The 24,399-nt window shown below is 36.6% G+C and overlaps 1 long non-coding RNA gene across 1 annotated transcript in view; it reads left to right on the top strand.

The window, feature by feature from the left end:
• The window catches only part of LOC107198412, a 45,452-nt gene extending 22,475 nt beyond the window's left edge, over window positions 1–22,977 (top strand). Inside the window, exons 2-3 of the long non-coding RNA XR_001518950.2 lie at window positions 8,734–8,804; window positions 21,330–22,977. This is a non-coding gene — a long non-coding RNA (uncharacterized LOC107198412). The remainder of the gene's footprint in view (window positions 1–8,733; window positions 8,805–21,329) is intronic.
• The last annotated feature ends 1,422 nt before the right edge of the window (window positions 22,978–24,399 follow it).

Genomic DNA, 24,399 nt, shown 5'->3' with positions numbered 1-24,399 from the left:
ATAAAATAAAATAAAATAAAATAAAATGAAATAAAATAAAATAAAATAAAATAAAATAAAATAAAATAAAATAAAATAAAATAAAATAAAATAAATCAATGCCCAAATTAGATAAGAAAGATTCCAGTGTGAAAAAAGAACAGCTCACCTCACTCTCAGAAATTCAGCAGACCTTTCAGGATGAAAGGATGGCCAAGGGATTGAACTATGGAGATGTACAGAGCAATGAGAAAATTTGTTGTATTTATGTGGGCATAGTCTTGCAACCTTTCATGTCTTCCCTTCTGATTTTTCTTTCATTTATTGTCAATCCATGTAGTCTCAAATCACCAAGCCAATAGCTGGCTGCCATAACTCGTTTGATTGGATAGTCAGACCTTGTTTTCTCCCATTTTCCACTGTTCAGCAGACATCAGTGTTATGACTTAATTTATAATAAATCTAAGTCTACAGCACAGGTAATTTTTCTTTAGAATGTCAATAGTATTAATATATAATAGCTATTCCCTGAGAAAAAACAATGATATAATATTATTATGGTTTCTGATTATAGAAAATGCAAAGTTTAGGGAAGTTGCATTTCAGCTGGACTGCTCACAAACACTAAACTTTCCGAGGTTATTCTTTGTTAGCAACAGCCTGGATTAATCATTTTCTGCAACGTATGCCAGCCAAGCAGACAAACTAAGACAATTAAAGCCAATGTGACTTTTTCTTTAATCCTTATTTGATTGCTTGATGCAGTCTACTGATGCAGCTGTTGGCACAGTAGATTAAGTTACTCTTAACCACGGCAACCCCTATTGCTCACAGAGCCAAATCCTAGAGGCATTTTTCTCCCTCTGCCATTTATTAGCAGCAAAAGTAATTAGAATATTTTGTAGATAAAACATGAGAATACTCAGTGGCTGAATATTCTGAATATTCAGACTTTTCTGAAACTGCTGCAGTGACAGAGAATCCAGGTGGCATTTGCAGGTGCACAGCTGCAGTAAATGATGAAGCTGGCATCTTTGGCAGTTCTACTCAGTACTGATGGCAGTGAAAGTTGGGTTTTTTAAATCCAGTTTGTAATCTCCCTTTCTCTTTTGTACACGCACAAACACCCACACAGTCAGCTTGTCTTCACATTTTTTCATCACATACAGGTTACTAACTGCAGACATTACATGAAATATTATTCTATTTTCCCTAATTCTGGTTTAACAAATGCACACATACACAGACTTTAGTTTAGTTTAGTTTCAAATTTTTTATTATAGATTACTTTAAATACCATTTTAATTTTTAGTATGAAGTTTCTAAAATATTGTAAGACAGAAGCATTCAAACCAATGAAGCAATGTTGATAATTCTGAGTTCCAGATTGGAATCTAGGAAACATTAATGATTTCTGTCTGATATTGTCTCACTTTGCTGCAATAGATGTCATTATGGCACATAACATAAAAATTGCTTTAAAAATGTAATAACAAATATTTTAGATGCAATAAAAATAACACCCTCAAAACACACTGCATGCACACAAAGATGAGAAATAGGGAATTTAATAGATGTTTAAATAGAACCCTCACTCACTTTTTTCTGAACCTGAAAATGCAACAGAGCTTTACAAAAATATTTCAAAACAGGAAATTCTAAAAAAATCCAAAATACTGGTGCTTAGAATTAAATACAAGAAGTCTTAAGAGACTTTTTAAAAATATTATTATATCCATTTAAGAATATATGCCTGGTTAGCAGTGTCTTGATTGAGATGCTTTGATATAGGAAATGTTTCTCACTTGTAAACATTTTTCAGAAAAACAGACATTTTGGTAGATTTTAAACATAGTTAAATATGTTTGAAATACTTCATATCCAAATCTAGCTTTGCACTGCAGATGAGATCACTGCTATAAAGCACTGCTTGTCTTTTAAATACGGTGCTGGGGCACTGATAGACAATTCTCTCCTGTCTCTGCTGACACCTGCCTGTCTGACACAGTCTTCCACTGGGCACTGAACAATTCTGTCACAAAAATCCTCTTGATCTGAATTTGCTTTCTCTGGCTTGCAGGCCTTTTTATTTCATGCCTTATCTCCAGCAGTGCTTTTAGAAGGACCTTTCCCATGTGACAGAATGAATATGAGAAGTGACAGCATGAATTTCATGAGTAGCTCAGCACATGCGACATCAGAGGAATTTTGTCACTCCCTTTTTAGCTGGGACTGTCTCTAGGGCACACGAGAAGCACAAAGACTTGAATTTTCTGCTGTAAGCCCACTAACCTGAAGAGCTGGATCTTGAGCACCAAAAATTAACAAAAGGGAACTGTGCATTATGTGTAAAGGAGTTTATATTCTCACCCCAAAATAGGAAAGTAAAGGAGCAAATAGTGATCCTCTGGATGATATTACTAGGACAAAAGTGAAATCAACAGAAACTGTTGCCCATGTGGTCATTTGATGTCATAGAATTCTCTCTTAGTCTGGAGAAAGACCAACTTTCTCTCTGGAGTCCAGAGACTCCAGAGAAATCACTGCCTCTATACAAAAACTGATCCATATAAAAAATGACTGTAATTGCAAAATTACTATCAAATCTAGTTTGTTTTCAGATTTCTTTTCAGCGAAACCATTTTTTAAAAAATTGCCTAGATACTTTAACAACCTGAAATTAACCTCAGTAGTCATGTCAAATTATGAAATGTGATAAAGTCCTTCCAGGATATGGAATATCTGTGAGGATTAAAAGTAGAAAATTCAGAACATTTTGAAGGAACAAGCTGAGTTTTCTCTCAGGTATCATTCAAACAGAGCTTCCAAAGCTGTTGGGATTGGTCAGGGCATTAGTCAGCCAACAGTGAATTTCCTGCCATACCTTGCAGCAGAGTGACAAAGATAATTCTTAACTCTGTGTGTGTGCTCATGTGTGAAACTTGAGAGAAAAGGTACGGAAAAGAGACTTGGTGAATCTGATTAAATACTCTTTTGACATACTCCAGTGGCAAAATCTTCTAAGTAGTGGATACATAGTGAAAATACAGAAGAAAATTTTTTCATTGTGTAATCTGGAATGCATATATTATAAGAAAAGACAATATAAATTACTAAGTTAAAACAATTTTCAAATATTTGTCTTCAAGATTTTATTACAGCTCTGTATTAATTTGTAATAAGAGCTATTTTCTTCTTGAGTTTCTTGTTGCATTTCAAGCCTGAAACAAGTAATATGATGATACTGTATTTTTCTGTGCTCTCATTTTGCAGTGAACCATATTAGCTGAAATACCCAGGAGAAAGAGAAAACTTCAAAGCATGGCCCCAAATAATGTAGAGAATAGGTATGGTCTGAATACCAACTGAGCCTGAGCTTTAAGTTCAAACAACCTTTTAAGACACTTCCCAAGAAATAACTTTTTTAATGAATTGAGGTCATCTTGGGGGTAACAGTGATGTAAAAGTAGGTTCCAAATCTGACTAGTTCTCTTCTCCTGCACACATCTTTTATATCCTGCACAGCAGTTTGGGCATTGGGGATGACTCAGAAGCACCCTCACTACCCTATCACCTCCCACAGTGAATAACTTGAAAAGCTAACATCAAAACCAGGACTTTCAAGACCTCCTAATTAGGAATTTATTGTTCAGTTTTATCAGCAAGGAAAAGAACATAGATACTAAGAAATGCTCTCCATTATGTGAAGTGGAGAAGAATTTGCCAGCCAGAAACAAGAACCTGACCTTCATAAAAATATTTATTTTCAAAATAAATGGCACTAAATAATGACAATGAGTTGTCATAGAGTACTTCTGCATCATTAAACTTATAGATCCAGACTAAGGCATATATGGATATTAAGTATGACCATGCCCTCTTTTCCTATCCTTAAATGGGCAATCTGTAAATCTGTAGCAGTATTTAACTATTATCTTCCACAGAAAATTTTGCTTAAACTCTTCATCCCTCTTCACCAGAAGGACAGTTTAACCCTTAATAAAAATGTCGTTCTTTAACACTTTTGACCAGTGACTCACCAGACCCTCTAGGGCTGTTAAGGGTACAGGTCCCTTTCAATCATGAGCTCTTACCACTTCTGCTCATCTGGTCTTGAAGAGTTAGATCCACAATGATGGTTCCAGCCCGTGCCAGCTAGAAATCATTCAGAGAATGTCCCTCCTTCCCTTCACACCCACTAAACCCTTCTGAGTTGGGTGATACAAGGGGAAGTCACTGCTCTATCCAAACTAGGACCACCCAGCCTTGAGAGATTCCTCTCCCTAAAGCTTAACAGGCCACCTCAGCTTAACTAACTTGAGGGAAATATTTATGCACAGCCTTTCATAGGACCAATGCAAGGTTCACTGCAATGAAAGATAGTATGAATATGCAAAAGCCTGAAGATTATCCACCTGGCATGTGAATGCCAATTTTCCCTCTTCAAAATCTTGTGTATCTAAGCCTTCAGTCATTTCTAAAATAGGCACCAGTCCAAAATCAGGCAAATAACTTTTGTGGTTTTAAATTGGATGCTTAAACTTTTCAGCAGGATCATTTTCAGAACCTGTTTAAGACTGTGTATTGCCACATATAACTCAGTTTGAATAAGCTGAATTTCTACAGTTTTAAATTTCAGATGTTCTTCAGCTTCATCACACTGGATCATACCCATTCAAGGATTTTCATTGTTGTGACTCTTTATTAGGTGTTCTAATTCTTGTTAATAATGTGCATTTTTTTAATCAATCCTTTTGATATTTTCCTTGTGAAACAGCTGTCTTGTAAGGTCATTATCTCAGACTTTATATTACTTAACATCAAGAAAATATATTAAATATAATATTAGAACTTCTGCAATATATTCAGTTCATAAAAATAACATTTTGTGAGCCATCTTTAAACCATATTATTTTTAAGAACTTACTGGATATTTAACTCCAGAAGGTGTTTGCATTTTTTGTGACGGTTTTTTTTTTTGTGAGGTTTTGGGGTTTTTTGTGAGGTTTTGGGGGGTTTTTTGTTTGTGTTTTTGTTTTTGTTGTTGTTAGTGGTGGTTGTTTTTATTTGTTTTTTGTGTGTGTTTGGGCTTTTTTCTACTTATTAACCTATTGACATCTCACTAATTGAATTTTTCATGACCATTAACTGTTTACATTTCCATGTTGAAGCCTTTTCTGGTGAAAATCCTGTATGGAATTTTGCAATATGCAACAGGGTTCTGAAGCACATCAGTAGTTTTAAGTTGTCCAGACTAAAGGTACCCAGAACTCACGACTCATTATACTTAAGGAACCGAAATCATTAGGTGGTAACAGCTTGTTGTCATACTAACTACCGCCAGGGTCTGAATTAAAGGAGACACCCTGCTGAGATCTTTACCAGGGCTCGTTCATTAACTCCATCTCCTTGCTCTCATCTGTTTTGCAGCTGTAGCCAGGTGAGAATTAACGGGGCAGTTTACATCAGGCAGATGGTAGGTTCCCCAGGACAACTCTATTTAAAGGATAAGGAGGAGGAATCAGGAACTGGATAATAAGCACTGGGCAAATATGGAATGTAAGGATTTAAGGTATTTTTCTGTATGTTTTTGTCTTTCAGTTGCTCCTGGGTGGAAATAAAATAAATAAAATATTAAAAAAAAAAAAAAATACTGATTTCTTATAGTATAGAACCTTCCTGGTTAGTTTAATTCCCTTACATGTATTCCCATTGATGACAGCTCTTGAAGTAATATATCTTTAATAACACAGAATTCTTTTGAGTAAAAGGGAAGATCCTGGTCTCTTCTCCTGAAATGCAGAATTAGTTTATGTCTGTTACTGAGTCCATTGCAGTAGCTTCTATATTAAAAGCAAAATTAAGAAAGCATGCAAATGTTTTCTGAAGTAGTGGTATCAGAGGTAACCAGAGCTGTTTACTCCACAATGCAGGTACTTTGAAAAGTACTCTTGCCCTCATTCCCTTGCTTCCTGCCAAATGATTTGTTCTGCTTTAGAGACAGTCCTGAACAAAGTAGTCCTGAAACAGGTTCCAAAGCACAATTGCTGCCTGCTTGTTGTTTGTCCAAAGTGAAGAAACTTGCAGCAGCACAAGTCCTGTATTTGCCTTTCCATCTGAGCGTGTGGTCACAGGTAGAGAAGCGCTGCATCACTCAGGTCTCCACAGCCCTGAGCCATGCCAGCTCCTTGTCAGGTTCTCTAGGAGAGCCATGGGGAAATTCTACAGGGAGGATCTCTTCCAGGACATAATGTGGACCCAAATAAAAATCAAGGATGGAACTTGTAGCAAAATAATCGGTGATAGTTGTCTTCTATTTTACTATTAACTGTGGAAGGGCAGATCTAAACTATTCCCTACCTGTGACTGTCCAGCCAGTTCCTAAGTGTCCTTCTACCTTATACAGACCCATGCAACCTTCCTGAACAGTTTTCCTCTTGTTCTTCCTGCCCTTTCTTACACTCACCATGCTTTGTAAGAGCTCCACATAATTTCATACATCTTTCTTTTTCATAATTTCTAGAGTTTTCACTCAAATGTTTTTATATACTGGAATATGTGTCATGTAGAACCTTTTATAACACTAGAGCATTGGATTTTTCTTGGTGATGGATTTCATTTTGTACCTGACAGTCTATGTTTGAAACTTATAAGTATAAAATTGAAATACCAAACATACTTCTAAACCAGTTCTTGGACTTAGCACACTGCATAGCATCACAGAAGGCTTTATAAACATCTTCTCTCCCCCCTTCAGCTTTCCAGTCACTGGACTAAGATGATATTCATCACTCTTAACCTGTGTACCACATACTTTCTGATTCTCTCTAGGCTCTTTACCACACATTTACAAAAATATAGAAGGACAAGAGGGGAATTATTTTTAAAATTGCTCTAGTTGTGTTAAGGAGAAAATTCAACAACACTGTGGGGATTTTCTCTGATATGGTCAGAAAAGTTTTGCAGACATTGGTAATGGCCCATGAGACAAGTACAGTATTTTTTTTTCCATTAATCTGATATGATTTTGAGATAATTCCTTTTGGTATTCTCTCAAGATAAATACTTCTTGAAACAAAGTGGCTGCCACATTTCTCATGTTGACGTTGGCCAGATCCTACCTTCTTGAAGTTTTCTGGTACCTTATTTCTCCAGTAATTATGCTTAATATAAGCACTGCAAATAGAATTGTAAGTTCTCAGAAAGGGCTTCTTATTGGGGAAGTTATGTCTAGAAGTATTGCTTGGCTTTTCAAAAGTGGTTCCATTAAATACCAGTTTCAATGAATTGAGTATTTACTGTGACAAAGTTTAAGGGATTTAAGTGTACACATTCTGCAGTTTAATATTGTATTATAGATTTTATTGGACTTTGTTTGCACATTTTGATCTCCAGAGTAAAAGAAAAAAAAGAACAAGGAAAAATTATATAAGTTATTTATTAGTTAATCTGTCAAAACTCATTTAATCAGGAAGCCTCTTTTTCTACTAGAGTCTTTTCCCTGAAATGTAATTTCCTAGTATTCCCAGGTATTCTAAGGTTACATTGCAACTTAACCTTTCTTCTGTTACCCTTTCACTTTCTGATTAGGGGTTGTTTAAGTGACAAGATTGTCCCACAGATGAAAAAATCTGTCTCCTTTAAGTTGGTGAGAAATGGAAACATGCTAGTTTGGTGTGTTTACAACTTGGTGTTCTACAGCAGCTGAAGTTTAAAGGAGTGGTCTTGCTCTCTTATTTTCTTCTGTGATTTCTACAAAAATGGTTTAAGTAAAATGCTTTTCTTGTGTTTGTTGCACATTATTCATTCACATATTATGATTCAGTGGATTAAAGCTGGTATGAGCAAGGTTTTATGGATAACCAGAATTTAATTACTGAACAAAAACAGAAAATAAAAAACTTCACTTTAGATTTAATGAGGTTTAAATTTCATTGGTATTTACTGAAATACCCATCTTCTTCACCCACAACATTGGATTCAATAACAATCCCTCTTAGTACAAAACAATTCCATCGAAAATAAAAAAGTACTGAATTGATGCAACACTAAAATCGTATCCTGATGGTACCCTGAGGTATTAAAGAGCTCGTGAAAGAATACAAGGTTCTCTTCGCTTGGGAATGGGAAAACTTTCCAGCAGCACCTGAATCACCCCTGATAGCAGTGATAGCAATTACTGGTGATGAAGTATAACCCCAAAAAAACATTAATGTAAACATCATACTTAGGAAAAACAAATGTTGATCCAGGTCTTCCACATAAAACTCTGTATCTAATCACCATTAACAGTACTAGTATATGTTTAGAGTTATATGTTTTAGTAGTTTGGTAGCACAGGGTATAAATTATATTGTATTTTTATTTTTTGTTTTAGAAAATACATAGATCTCTTTTCCAAATAAGGACTGTTTGATTGAAAAACTAATCTTGACTTCTCTCCTGTTTGAAAATGGCACATCCTCTTTGGCTGGCATGACATCTTTCTAATGTCATAAAACTTCAATGTTTTGAAAGGAAAGGTCATTCTAGAAATTTAATATCTGACTAGAAAAGATCTCTTCATCAGTGTTTTTCTCCTTTGATCATTTAATTGTCTGTATTCTCATAAATATGCCTAAAGAAGAACAGGATAGATCAGTCAAGCTCAATTTAGGTCTTTGGCCAAGATCTGAGCAATTATAAAGATCTATTTATAACACCTTCTGATACTATCATTTTCCAGGTTCTAATGTCTGTATCTTCTCATTTCAGATAATAAAAAAGTCCCTGTGCGGTTCTGTGCATCTGCTTGAATTAGATGACTTAGTTATTTCTACCTGCAGGTAAATTTATTGTAATACTATTATGCACATTGGAAGGATCACAGAATAAAGTCTGATCTAGCACAATGTAGTTAAGAGAATTAGGCATATGTACCCTTATACTAACAGAAATCTGCTTAAACACCTCTCTGGGTTCATCATGCTACTCTATAAATAATAAGCTAAATAAAATTCTGGTTTTTTTCCTATCTTCAGCCATCAAGTAAATGGTACTCATTCCATATTGTGTTAGCTGTAAAGTAGAAAACTTATTTTATATTAAAAACCATATGCATCCTGCTTTCATAATTACTTTCTAGTAAGGAAAGAAAGCAGGAGCCTCGCCAACATTTTTTCTATGACCTTTTAATATACAGTATGAGAGTATAATCTTTAGTTACAATGATAAGCAGAATTTCCATCCTACTAGACTTCCAAGGAACAATTTCACCTTTTTTTTTTTGTTTTATTACTGTTATGGAAGAGTCACAACATCAAAGATGTTTGGGTTCCACTTGAGGGATTTCATTTCTACAGTCAATGCTTTAAAAACCCTCTTTTGAGAAAAAAATTAGCAACAGCAATCTGTAATACTAATAGTCGTCTTAAGCACCTCCCAAGCTGTAGCACCACATTAACATTTTATCAGCCTTCACTCCTTCCCCTTTTTGCTGGTTTCGTTATTGTTTCTGAATATTGCTTTCAAATCTTGTAAACACACGTAAACACTTAAATATCCCCATGTCAGAGCAGTCCATAAGTTAGTTCTCCTGGTTCAAAGATGAAGCTGTTCATAAGTGTTCATTCATTTTTGCTGAATCAGTCAGGACTTGACACAATATAGAACAGACACCTGCTAGGGACAGGGTTTAGCACTGAACATGATGGTGTTATTTTACCAGTTGGACTTGATGATCTTAAAGATTTTTTTCCAACTTAAATGATCCTATGATTCCATGATTCTCATACTGCCATCTATTGCAATTTCTATAAGATATAAAAGAAAAAAACTTATCATCCTGCCTGTATTTCCCTTTGAAAAGTGTAGGCTGTTTTCTATCAATCTCAAAGTGAAAGAAATCCTATATAATATTTTTGTTACTATATTGAATCTATTTTTTCCCACCTAAGCACAGTTATTATGCCTGAAAATTTTGTATGCTTTTCCAGGTACAACATTTGTTCAAATAGAAACATTCTAAAAAAGTTCTCTTGGTTTTTATTCTTTTAATCAAAAGTGTGTGGAGCTAGAAGATAATGTGGAACTTCTTAATATTGAGGTGTCCAGGAAAAAACGTCCAATTGTAATTGTATATAGGTTTTTAACATATATTTATTGAATTGTTTATTTATTTGACAATTTTATGCATGAAAATTGTGCAACTTACATCCCTTTCCACCTTGTTCTTCATGCGTCACTTTAAAATTGAATGGGAATTCAAGGATTGCTGTGTGACCCTCTGAAGAAAAATTTTGTTTATAATTCCTCCTGGTAGAATAATAACTATGCTAAGTTCTAAATTCTATTAATAACCAATGTGTCTTTATGTCAGGATCCCTCTGCTTGTGGACAAGAGAGACCACATTTTGCAGTTGGGTATTATAAATCTGAGTATCTTAGTACTTTCTTCTCACTACTACAGAACCCCAATTAAAATCTAAAAATCAGTGAGCCGCCATAACATATAAATCACCTGAAAATACAGGTTGCAGGAGTGTAATGGGAAAGGGGGAGTAGGTAACATTAATCACAGTCTTCTCTTGATTTGGATTTTGCAAAAACCATTGTCTGTTCTTCAGCATCCTTCCTGCCTTTATGAGGTGAGGTTAAAGGAGTTAGTCAATTATGGACATCCAAGGGCAAGAGAAAATCACTACAAGGTTCTTTAACACTCTGTATTTTTAAAGTGTGCTTTTTATACCAAACAAGAAATTACTTCTTGAGAAAATTCAGAGGACATCTCAAGGCATAAAATACAAAAGAGTAATCTTTGGTCTTCCTAAGACTATATAATTTTTAATAAGATTAATCTCTTTTTAATTGGTATCCATTTGAATTAATGTGATTTATTTTTTCTTTTTTTTTTTTTCCTATGGTTGTATTGTTTGGTTGTATTGTTTAGTTTTGAATAAAACCAAATAATCCTAATTGATTAATGTGTTTTGTATTAGTTTTATCTAAAACACTCAGTGGGGAAAAAAAAGCAAAATAACAATATAATTACAAAGCTGACTAAATTCCTTTATTATATACCCTCAGAAAAAACTTTCCTGCTGTTGATTAATACACAAATTAATTTAGAAACATCAATAATACATCCTCTGCATGGGACCAGCCTGTAAGTTGTCTTAAGGAACACCCAGTCTGAGCAAATAGCACTGATTTCATTCAGCTGCAGATACAAAAGTTTAGAACAAGACTCATAAACATTAAGTCTCATCACTAAATAAATAAGTAAAAGCAAGCACAAGAGAACTCATCTCTCTTTGATGCTTCAGGAACCACAGACCAAATCTAATTTGTTTTGTTCAGGTGTGTAGTCTCTCACTTAAGTGCTGGGTCAGTCTGGGACAAGAAGCCTTGCAATTCAAAGGAATTGCATCTAAAATGGATGTAATAGGATAGTAAGGACAGTAAATGATTCAGGATAGCAAATGACTTTTGCTAATGGAATTCCAATGGCTGACATTATGGCATCTCTGTTAGTCTGTACATTTATTTGATGAAGTGTGCAAATCATTACACAGAAGAGAATTGTTTGAAAATAAACATCAGATTGATTTAAGCACTATCAGGGGTAAAAAAAAACCAAAAAAAACCCCAAAAAAACAACAAGAATACTTTTAAAATATTTTTCATTTGTTTTACTGTATCTAAAGCAGAAATTAAGATTCTATTGTTATACCAGTTTTATTCCTGTTCTTAAAAGAGTTTACAGGATACAGCACAAAGCATTTGACCAACATTTACAATAATTCAGCTGAGAATTTCAGATGGATTCAGAGCTTCCCACAGGTAAATTCAGCAGTACATAGTACAGCTTCTATGCATTATTTCAGACTAAAATGATTAACATCTGGGGTAGAGAACCTGCTCATTCCAGAAACCCCTCCCAGAGAGTTTTGGCCATAGAATTGACTAAACTGTACATAAATAATGCATCTGTAATTAGTAAAAACTGCTCCAACAGATGAAAAAGTGATTTCCAGACAATCCTTCACACATAACTACAATAGTTAGGAGATATTTTCTACATACTTTAGGATGATCAATAGCAACAGATGGTGCCAGTGCTGAAGTGATCAAATAGGACCATGGGCCAGCTGGGAATAAGAATTCAGCAAGAAGTGCTCCATGGAAGCTGGGAATAAGAATTCAGCAAGAAGTGCTCCATGGAGCCTCAGTGAGTCCAGCTAGAGTCACTGACACGCTGATGACACTGACTGTCACCATCAGGACAGCACTTAACCATCCTGTTCAAAAGATTCACTTCTCCTTGTGAGCTTTATCCTGTGCAAGAAACACCAGAAACTACATGGTTTACCAAATACTCTCTGCCAACTGTACTTCAAACATTTTAACTGCAATAATGAGAAAAAGTGAAGAATTAACAATAAGTATTCAGCAAGTAGTAGCATGTTTTATATTCCTCATACATAAGACAGAGTTTTCTTTATTTCATATGCATTCACAGCTGCTCCAGTGAGTAATTCTGAACAGCCACGTGACTGCAGGCAGATATTAGACTTAACAAAGACTTAGAGGCTTTTTTTGTGTGTGAAGATTTTATTTCAGGAACAGTATTTATGGTTTCTTAGTTAAACTTAGAGGCAACCAAGAAAGCAGAAATGAAACAAAGAATCTAAATTTTTATGCTTTGCTGCCTTATTCTCCTGTAGTAAAAAATTGCTCTTGAGTCATACAATATTCCAAGCCTTCAGTACTGCCTTTTACATTATTGGTAAGTGGGAAGAAATTAATTTAACTAGATCTATATGCCTCTAACACAAATTTAATTTTGCAATTGTCTCTTTCAGTGGTTTCTATCATTCTGAACTGCTGTAATCAACTGACTAAGGAGACATGAAAATACAGCCATATCATAATTATGGAGATGGGCCTGCTTCTCTCTGATTTTGTAACAGCCCAGGGAATCTTAAGCCTGAAGTGTAATGTTCCTCTCAAAATAATTCAGTAGTTGCCCATGAAGAATGCTGTGGGTTTGATCCCAAATTTCTAGATACTTCTCCCTCAGTGATGTCCTGCACCACACCTCACTGTCCCCAGCTGATGTCCTAAAAGGAGAATTTCACTGCAACAAGTGTAGGATGTGTTGGTCAGGATGTGTCTATTTGCCTAAGACTTTCTGAAAGGCTTTTTATCTAGTAGTCTTATTTTTAATATCTTTGCTAGCTTTCACTTTTCTTATACAAGTCAAATTAATCTCATTTGAGTTTTCACACCAGTGTGATTAATTATGTTGCACAACCTGTTTGGTGCCTGCTTCTGTACACAATGCTAAGACTATAACACTGTAAATGATTTGGGATGGAAGGGACATTAAAGATTATCCCATTCCAACCCCCCTGCCATGGACATCTTCCACTGGACCAGGTTGCTCAAAGTCCCATAAAACCTGGCCTTGAACACTTCCAGGGGTGGGGCATCCATCACTTCTTTTGGTAACCTGTTCCAGTGCCTCACCAATATAAGTGTGGATAATACCCCATCCAGGCTAAACCTACTCTTTTTTGGTTTATAGCCATTATCCCTTTTCCTATCACTGTGTACCCCTGTGAAAGGTCCCTCTCCAGTTTTCTTATAGGCTTCCTTTAGGTAACGAGGCAAGGCTGCTATATTGTTTCCACAGAGCATTCTCTTCTCCAGACTGAATGATACCAATTTTCTCTGCCTTTTGTCACAGGAGAGGTGTTCTATCCCTCTATTATCTTGGTACCCCCCTCTCTTGACTTGCTCAAACAAATCCATGAGATCCATGTCCTTCTTTTGCTGGGGTTCCCAGAGCTGGATGCAAAACTCCAGGTGGGGTCTCAGTAGAGCAGAGCAGAGGGACAGAATGCCCTCCCTGGCCCTGCTGCCCACGGGGCTCTGGATGGAACCCAGGACTCGTTCGGCTCTCTGAGCTGTGAGTGCACATGGCTGGGACATGCCCAGTCTCTCATCCACCAGCACACTTATTTGCTCTCAAACCCATTCACCCCTCAGCCTGTTCTGATAACAGGGCTTGTCCTGACCCAGATGCAGCAGCTTGCACTTTCCATGGTTGAACATCATGGGCCCAGTTCTCAAGATTGTCCAGGTCACACTGGATGGTATCTCACCCTCCTGGCCTGCCCACTGCATCACTCAGCTCTGCCTCATCTGCAGACGTGCTGAGGGTGCACTTGAGCCCTGTTTTGATGTCACTCATGATGACACCAAATAACATGGTCCCGGGATGGACCTCTGAGATATATTTTATCCCAGATGCCACCTCACAGAACACATCACAGCTACTTTTGGCCATTTTGGATTCAAACCAGGAAAACTCGACTAGTTTTTCCCAGTCTCAAAAATGGTCCTAGAAATAGCTCTTTTGTGCAAGAAGGATGACATCTTGCCGCTACTGAAGGGCAAATACAAAGTTTACGAGATAATTTGGATATTGACTAATAAGAGCCACTTTACTGGCATTAGTTTCAAAACAGGTAAATATTTTCAGTTTGAAAGATATGTCACAGTTCCTGACAAACTTTATTTGATACAAAAACAATCATTCCTGCAACTCCTTTCAGCAAATTAGAGCTTAGAATTTAAATAAATTTACTTTCTTCACTGTTCAGATTTCCAAGTTCATCTTTGTTGCATGGACCTCTCCTAATATTATTTGGTGATCTCCCTTTAATTTGCTTCCTCATTATCAATGTTTATCAAGTGATGCTATTGCATGGACAAGAACATTATGGGATTTACAACAATTTTGTATTCATTCATTCACCCATTATAATGTATTATAGATGTTGAAAAATTTACAGGCAGTCCCACATAAAATCACGAAATGCTTCATCTTCTACTCTTCCAATACTGTTTTTCATTAGGAATGTTATCTTTTTTTCTGATATTTTCTTGCAAATAGAGAAGTGTTTTTACAGTTTGATCTGCCCAGTTTACTCAGAACCAAAAAAAGTCTTGTAATTGGGTATTAACAAGTGATTTTTGCTTACCAGCAGTGCAACACCCACTTCCTTCATTGGCCATTGTTCCTTGTCACCTCCTGGAAGAAGGATTTTCATTTACCACTTTTTGAAGTGGTAAAGGAGCCAAGAATATAGACAGTTTAGTTAGTTTTTAGTTAGTTAGCTTTTCATTCTGTCTACAGAAACATAGACAGTAAACAAACAACAAAATCTTTAGATTTTCTAATTGTGATACTCCTGTAAATACCTTATCCAATTTTTTACTCATCTTATGTCATTAGCCACAAAATTATTCGTGCCCATTTCTATCTCAGAACAGCCAGGATATTTTAACACTCCCATATGACTTTCTCTCCAGTGAATAGTAATGAAGATTGTTTATTGGGCTAAGAGATTACAATACCATCATGGACACAGTCTTGACTGCATGAATGTTTGCAGTGTGTGAATAATATATGTTGTGAATCAAACAGAATGTGTTGTTTTACTCCAAAGTAACATTTGCAAACACTTTCAGCATTATTTATTCATCTTTGCCTATAACATTTGGTAAATGTTGACTTCTAATATACAACTACAGTAAATATTGAATTTGTCTCACCTTCTTTAATAGTTTAAATTTACAACGCGATGAGTTTAATTACATGGTTTACCTGAGGATCTGGCCTTGTTTTTAATTTCTTTTTACATTTTCTCCAGAAGACAATTTTGTTGAGAATGAAGATCATAGATTCATAGAATCATTAAGGTTGGAAAATATTTCCAAGATTATCAAGTCCAACCATTGCCCAAACACCTCCATGCCAACTAAATCATAGCATTGAGTGCCATGTCCAGTTGCTTCTTTAATACTTTCAGAGACGGTAGCTCCACCATCACCCTGGAAAAGATGTTCCAAAACAGTGGTGCCTACTTGTCTCAGTCTTTGCTACTGTGTTTTATACTGTCTGAAGGAAAAAGAAGACAAATAAAAAGGTATTCCATAGATGTAATAAATTCAGCATTTTTATTTTTCTTTATCTCTGGTATTTTGAAATATGGGATCTAATTTTTAAAGAGAACAAAACTTTTTTATAACAAAAAGTTGTTTCAGTGTAATATAGTCTTGCTGGTAGCTTCAGCTGGCAAAAAAAGGTCTCCTGCCATTTTCCTCAATTCCTTTCCACACAAACAGGAGAGTGTCTGAGTTTGTCACTGAGACAGTATTGACTACGTGGGCTATATAAAATAATTCTTGTGCTCGCTCTTACTGCTAATTATGTTTTTTTTCCTAAAATCTCCTTTGAGAATAAATAATTTAACCCCCAAGCGACCTAGCGCCTCATGAATTGTGTTCACGCCTCACTTTTTGATTATGGTAATGCCTCTGATAGCATCAACACAATAATTAATAGCAGGTTTTGTCAATTTTCTGCTTGACAAATTCCTCCCCGAGCCTTACCTACATCTTACCACATCATACAGGATTACATTTCTTTCCTTTTCCTTTCAACCTCCTTTCACTTTTCTTGTCTTTGTAAGTGCATATCTTGAACTTGATTTTCAACAGTGTTTACTTCCTCCATCTTCAAGTGAAATAAAAAGGGTTTTCAGGGCTCCAAGGTTTCTGTTTTCTCATTCCCAGTGTTTAATAATGCCTTACCAGCAAATTCTTCCCAAAAGAAAATAAGGATACCCTGAAACAGTTTGGTTTTCAACTGCACCTTAAAACAGCCAGAGCACAATAGGTTAAACAAAGATATTGACAGTTTCAATTTACAGCTGGCAATAGAGAAATTAATGATAGAGAAAAACAGGAAATGTCCACACCAAGACCCCCATTATCTAGCAAATTATTTGCTTTCAAAATATATTAAAATCATGCAGATCTTAGTAGGACTGGCTGCAGCATGACACTTACCTGCCTCCTGGAAACACAGTTAAAAAGGCAAAGTGTGTCTCATTCCACTTGTGATTTTATAATGAGATGTGAGCCTACATTAAAGAGTAACATGTTTGTTTTCTGACTGAAATTCCCCAGGTATTCTGGGATGCCAGGCAGCCTTTCTATCTGTTTGTGCTACTGTTAACATGTTTCATAAATCTAATTCAAATGCAGCTGAATCTTTTCCATTTGAAAGAATCAGGTTTTGAAGCTAGACAGACATCACCTGCATGAAGTGGTTAATTATGTTGTGGCTTTCAAAGGCAATCTTAGTCTAAATTATTTGCTGCTCTGAGAGAGAAGGGTCACCTATGCACCACAACTAGAAAGGAAAGAAGGCATTTCTGCTGTCTGTTCTGTCTCCATTTTGAGTGCAGGCTGCCTGCTGATTATTCTGCATTCGCTTTTCTAAAAAGCTTATTAATATGGTCTAGAGGGAGACTGTCAGAAATGGCAGACTGAATCAAGGGATTTTCCTTCAACATCCAAGTGACATGCCGCAGCAAGAGAATTAAACAGATGACTAACCAGTGCCCTTTTGTCTGCAGATGAAGATGGGATTGCCAACTTGTAAACCAGTGACTGACATTTGGGTGGATTAAATCGTCCTGTTATTGTACTGCTAGTTTCTAATCACTGGTGCTTTCTTGATCTCAAGTGCCTCGGCTGAAAGCCTTCTCAGTTCTCTGAGACTTGTTTGCTGAAACCCTCAGCAGAGTTTTTGCTGTAAACATTTATCCATAGAGAAGTAGTGCTCTGACACTGACTGAGGAGAAGAGTTGGCTTATAGGTATTTAATTAAAACGTTAAGCAGAAAAAAGCGTTAGTGTCAACATTCACAAGTGCTTTACCATAGCTGTGGGTTGTTATAATTGAGTTTTCCTGCAAATGCTTTTCCCACCCCCTTCCTTCTCTAAGAGCTGGAATAGCTTGAGGTTTGCTTTGCCTCATGCTGTTAGTTGTGGCTTTGAGACTGTGCCCCATGCTGTCAGTCTCTGTTTTCTTTCAATCTGGTTGTTAGCTTTAATTTCTAAAATCAAGATTGGATGGCAACAAAGGCCTCTAATGAAAAGTGGGGGAAAAATCATTTATTAAACAGCCTTAAGAATTCTTATGTACAGCAGTGTATAATGTGGTCAAGCTGATTGTGTTCTCATCTTGTAAACTGTGCTTCTTACCTTGTAATTAATATTAAAAGAGAGAATAGTCTGTTCAGGAGCCAAAGGTACCATGACACCTGCAGAATTTTGTCCAGTTTTCTATTTGTCACCATTATGGTGTTTCTAATTTCAAAAAACTTCACAGACTGCACTGTTCCTCCAAAACTGATGTTAGAATTTGCATTTGGAAAGTAGGGGGTGTCACACATTTATTTGTTGTCAGTCATTTCAACAGGATACTACTTACCTAAGTACTGCTTTATTTAAAATAATATAAAACTATATCTCCTAGCTTGAAACTAATAAAAAAGCACAAAACAATGCCCTTCAGAATACTTTATTGAATGAGATCTCTAAAAAACATGCTTTTCTTTCCACTCTCTGGGAAATCTTATTCCTAATACCTCAAATGCATATTAAATTTTCAATGTAATGAGTCAAATAAGACGTTATTGTTCCCTGAAGAAGACAGGAAATTAAAGATTTATTTACATCTAACACATAACATCTTAAGTCATGGAAACAACATTTCCAAAGAAAAAAAGAAAAAAAATAGCTGCCATTTCTAAATTGCCTCTGGCATTCTGGACATAGAATACCTAATTGACAGAAAATTTGTAAAAACACATTCTGGTCTTCTACATTGGTAGTTATGGATTTATACTGTTAGCCTCAATTCCCCACCTTTCACAAACAGGTATATGGGAGACTGTCTGGTAGAATGTACTTTAATACAGTCAGCTGCCTATTACCAGGAATCTTAACTAAAAAAAATAATGTTTTAATATAGTAGTTCCTCCAACTTTGCTTTCCCTTCTTAGAAAGGAAATTCAGATTTATGCTAACACACAGCCATTGTGGGAAGATGCACTTGAGCATTTTGTTTCTCATCCTGTGGCCTTGCCTTCCCATCCATCAAGATGCCATGGGGGGTTGCAGTCAAGGAACTCAGGCACTGCAGTTGGTACCAGATCCTCCTTGCTGCTGTTAGCTATTTCCTCTTTCTGCTCTTGACATAGGAGGACAAAGGATGAATACTTCTTTCCAAAGAACTTACAAGATGCCCTGCACAGACCACTGCTCTAATAAGCAGAGCAGAGCTGTTCTATAGATATGACGTGAATGAGCATGGCAAAATTAGAGCCCAAACTCAATTCCATGTGACCTTCAGCACTTTGCCATTTTTATGCAGTGGTAGGTGTAAGCAAACACAGGAATAGCAGCAACTGTGCTACCCCCTCTTAAGTCAGGGTGTTATCCCTCTTCTGTTGTACAATCACAAGGTCTACTGCTCAAAATCACTAGAGAAGAATCTCTTCCTCTTGCTACTGTATTTATGATGGGAATAACCACATTTCCCCAGCATCCCGAGCCTTTAGTAGTCTGATTTGCATACCTGTGCAAAACATTGTAGATACTTTTTGAGCTTGTTAAATAAGCTTTTGAAGTATTATTAGGAGATGAAAGTCACAAGTAAAGCTTAAACAAGAACAAGCTAGCATTACTCTTTCATTCTGTAAAAAAACCCAAACAAAACTAGATGCCAGTAATGGAATAGCTTGAGAGAAAAGTCTCTGAAACCTTTGAAAAGGTTTCTTTAGAAGGTGGAAAAAAACCCCAACTCAATAGAATGGGTTTACCTACAAAAGGTGCATGAATTCTATTTAACTTTATTTTTTCTTCTTTATCTACACACACACACACACACACACACACACACACACACACACACACAGAGCTTATATATATATTGTATTTTCAGCAAAACATACATCCTTTTGTGTATTAGGTCATGACCTAGCTTATTAAGATTGGACTAGCTGAATAAACATTTATTTTAACCTCCTCTGACTTTCTAAGAAACACTGTTTCTTTGGGCATTTTTTTGTCAAAGACTTAAGAGGAAAAGAACAGGACACTTTAGCTAAAGACTGCATTTTGATTTTTTTTCTTTGTTTTTATTCACTATATGTTCATTAATTTTTTTGTAAAAGCAAAAATATTCCACCTGTTACACGTACTTGAATATTTCTTCTTGAATAACATGAAAATTCTGAACAATCCTAATTCACACTATATTTTTTTTCCTACAATTTATTTTTTATTTAAGTGTTAGAATAATTAGGACTGAAAATGTATTGAGCATTCCTACCACAATTTTGAAAGAAATTATAATAAGTTTAAAAACTTTTGGGATGTGAATTGTTTTTTGATTAAAAGCTATGGACTTACACACCAGTGACTAGCTTAATTAGGAAAGATACTTTAATTAGGAAGGAAATTGTTCTGATGTCATGTTCTCACCGCTTTCATTACAAGGTAATGCCTAAACTGTGGTAAAGCTATTAGAAATCTGTTAAAGCAAAAGGATGATATCTCTTTAAAAATTGCATTAGCAAGCTGGGGAAGTCATTAGTATACAGCTGTAACCCTAAGAGTGTAAACTTGAAAGAACTGTTTATTTTCTGCCTTGCAGCTGTGTGTAAAACCCACTGAGAGAAACTTGTTACCAATTACTGGTTTAGAGGCTTCAAGTAAAGACAGCAGGTACCAAGAGAGTAAGATGGTCTAGCTCACAAATAACTATACGACAGTGAAATTCCTTAAGAACAGCTGTTAAAGGAAAGGAAGTATAACTGCTGAGAATGAGGAAAAAAAAAATAAAAAAAAAATTGTTCCTATGTCAGGAACTAAGTAAAGCAAAGTAAGATGTAGGGGATAAAATTAGGTGGCTGAGAGAAGAAAGGTTTTTTACCATAAGATTCCATAACATAGTAAGATCAATACTTGCAATCTAGGAAACCAATATGTTTCAAACAGTGTCTGAGTACTTGTAGTATGGAATTGGAAAGTCACTTCTATACATCAGGTACTTTGAAGAATATATTGAAAAAGGCAAGGACATTTTGTAAGTATAAGAGAAGCCATCGACATCAACTGTTGCAAATAAGATCAATCTCCTTATTGGAAGAAAGTCAGGTCAATCAGGGAAAAAGTATTTGATGACATTAAATGGAAAGAAAAAAAAAAAAACAACAACTCTTTGGGTCATACCAAGAAAATGAGCTCATAAATGAGAAATAACTGACAATCCTGAGGAGAAAAGGCAAGAAAACCTCAACACACAGAGATTACGGAGGGTTCTCTGCTGTACTCTGGAAGAAGGACTTGAATACTGGGGACTTCCCTCACCCATAAACCCCTTCACACTGTAGTTCCTGAGTCATTAGCATCTCACTTTTCCCTCTCACTCTCTTCCCACAGAGCTCATGACACCATTGGAGGTGAGAGAAGAAAAACTCTTCCCTTTTTCAAGCACATCTCTGCCTGCAATGGAAAGGCATCCAGAGAAAGAGAGAGAGAGCACACAACCAAGTGCTGCACAGCCAGACTGGAGGGATTTACAGCACACACCAACTGCACTGTACAAAACTCTACCACTCTCAGCTACACAAGGCTTGTGTGAGTGCTTCTCATTTGTCTCCCTGCAAAATAAGACAGTTTAACTGGAACAACCACAGGAGAATTTATGTGCTGAATTTCCTACTAAAGCTGATCAGGAAATTTTCCCAAAATCTATGGCCTTAGTTAACTGTGTGAATAGTACTTCATGCAGCAAGAGTAGATTCCTAAAACCCCTTCTTAATATTTTGGTCTACTTCTTTTTTGTGTTCCTGCTGTCAAAATGGCTGGATGGTTACCAGTTTAATATAATCCTTGTATTCAGAGTAAGCAGAAGAGAGATATTGCACTTAGAACTAGTACAATAGGGAACTTGGTAGACATTCTGATACTTCTTTTACATCCTCATATCAGCACGATGAAGTCCAGTTTATTGTGCTTTGTGCTTTTACAGCATTTTTCAACAGAGGAGCTCAAAGTGCTGAACAAATATAAACCCGATAATAGCCCAGGGCAAAAAACACATGGTTTTGTGGTATTTTTGCTTTACTGAAAATTAGAAATGGAAAGAAGTTTAAAGATAAAGTCTAATTCAAACAGATACTAAGGAGAAAGTGTGAAGAATGAGAACCAATAAAGAACTTAAGCTCCTATAAATTAGGTACTAGAATGTCCATTCTTCAGTTTGGAACCTCTGAATTCCTTAAAGTAGAATCTACAAAAGGCAGTTATACATTTTATGCTCCACTACATTGTATAAGAAAATTACTTGCATTAAAAGAATTGTCCCCACAAATGGCATAGACCTGGAAGCTTCCTAAAGGAAACAATAATTCCTGCGCACCACTGGTATTTGCTAGTATCTCAGAAGTATGAATATCACAGTCAAGACAAAGGAGAGATCTATGGTAGGAGTATTAGAAGCACAAGACAAAATGAGATTAAATAAAAATCAGTTTGGATTTATTAAAAGAGGTAGGCACACATAGGGCATTGTACTAAAGCATAATGCTCCAATAAGAGTTTTGGACAAGACAAAAGGCTTCAAAACAAAAAAGCTTCTAAAATTTTGTATTTACTGAAGTCTACAGCTATGTATTCTCAGTATAAACTGGCTTGAGCAAAGAGAAAAATAACCCCACATCCTTTGGCATTGGTGAGCTTGCATCAAGCTCATGAAATGAAATTGACAGATTATCAAACATCTGTGTTCCTACTTGTTTTGGGGTTGCATGGCCTAGTTTTTGGCAGCGGGGAGGCCAGAGAGGTGACTTCTGTGAAAAGCTACTAGAGGCTTCCACAACATCCAGCAGAGCCAATCTCTGGTGGTTCTGAAGAAAGACATGCTGCTGGCCATGGCTGGGCTGATTAGAAATGGTGGTAATGCCTTTGTGATAACAGATTTAAGAAGAAATCAAAACAAAGGTTGTGGCACAGTTTTCATTCCAGCCAGCAAAGAGGAGGAGGTGAGAACATGTGAGAAGAACAGCCCTGCAGACACCCAGGTCAGTGGCAGGAGAGGCAGGAGCTGCTCCAGGTGCCAGAGCTGGGGTTCCCCTGCAGCCCATGGTGAGACCATGGTGAGGCAGCTGTGTCCCTGCAGCCCAGGGACAGCCACGGGCATGTGGAGATCCATCTGCAGCCCCTGGAGAGGAGCCCACAGCAGAGTGGGTGGGTGCTTGAGGGGAGGCTGTGACCCTGTGGGAGACCCATGGAGAGAGGGGCCCTGCTCCCAGGCTGGCCTGCAGCCATGGCAGAGTGACCCATGTGCAGCAGTCTGGGGAGGACTGTTCCCCACGGGATGGACTCACCTTGCAGCAGGTCACAGGGAGCTGTAGCTCGTGAGATGAGCTCACATAGGAGAGGTTCACATGGAACTGTCTCTGTGTCACCCCACGGTGCAGCAGGGGAATGACTCCTCTCCCAGAGCAGCGGGAGAAGCCACGGGTGAGGAACTGACCATAACCCCATTCCCTGTTCCCCTGCACTGCTGGTCATGGGGTACAGATGGAAGGAGGGAGGGGTGGGGGGGAAGGTGTTTTTAAGGACTTATTTTACTTCTCATTATCCTGCTCTGATTTTGTTAGTAATAAATTCACTTTATGTCTCTAAGTTGAGCCTGTTCTGTCATTGTTGGTATTTAATGAGGGATCTCTCTCCTGGTCCTTATCTCAACCCACAAACCTTTCCTTGTATTTTCTCTCCTCTTGACAGCTGTGAAGGGGAGTGAGTGAGCAGCTTTGGTGGGTGCCTGTCATCTGGCCAGGGTCAACCCATGACACTACGGCTACAGCACAGGCTTAAATTTTTATTCTTAACAAGTCTTTCTTTGCTTCTTATAAAAGTAAAATATTTCAATAAAAATCAAGGGGTTTTTGTGAATAATCCATTGACTGCAAAAATTAAGCAATTACTGGATGGAAAATTAAAGTCATCATTGGGTTGTGCTATTAAAATATAGGTCACTGGTTAGAGTATATCATAAGTACACATACACTCTCTTAACCATGAGTTAATATTAATCTGACAGGAGGATATTACACCTGATTATGCATTGTAATGATTGTGATAGTAATTGAATTATTTCCAGTTTTAAAACAGTTTTCTTAAGCTGGCTGTTGTTTACTTTAAATGTTTTTTGTATGTTTTTCTTTAAAGTGACAATTGTGACTGCATTGGTTTTAAATGCACACTTAAAAGGATATTCTAGCGAAAATTCCTTGTTTACTTGAGACTGCTTAAATGTTTAATGACATTAGCTTCTTGCAAACGGTATTCATTTCCTGTATATGCAAATTTTCTTAATGTGAAACCCCCATAACAGGTAGAATGTAGAAAGTTAATGAAGCCATGTAATTACAATCACTATAGTGACTGCAGTCCCTGGAGAACAATAAAGTGATAATATACATGGGGTTTGACTTTCTTTGGA

This window comes from Parus major, chromosome 2, assembly GCF_001522545.3.
Source record: "Parus major isolate Abel chromosome 2, Parus_major1.1, whole genome shotgun sequence".
Lineage (NCBI taxonomy): Eukaryota > Metazoa > Chordata > Aves > Passeriformes > Paridae > Parus > Parus major.
Note: the sequence above shows the minus strand (reverse complement) of the source record. Positions and strands in the feature narration are given on the sequence as shown.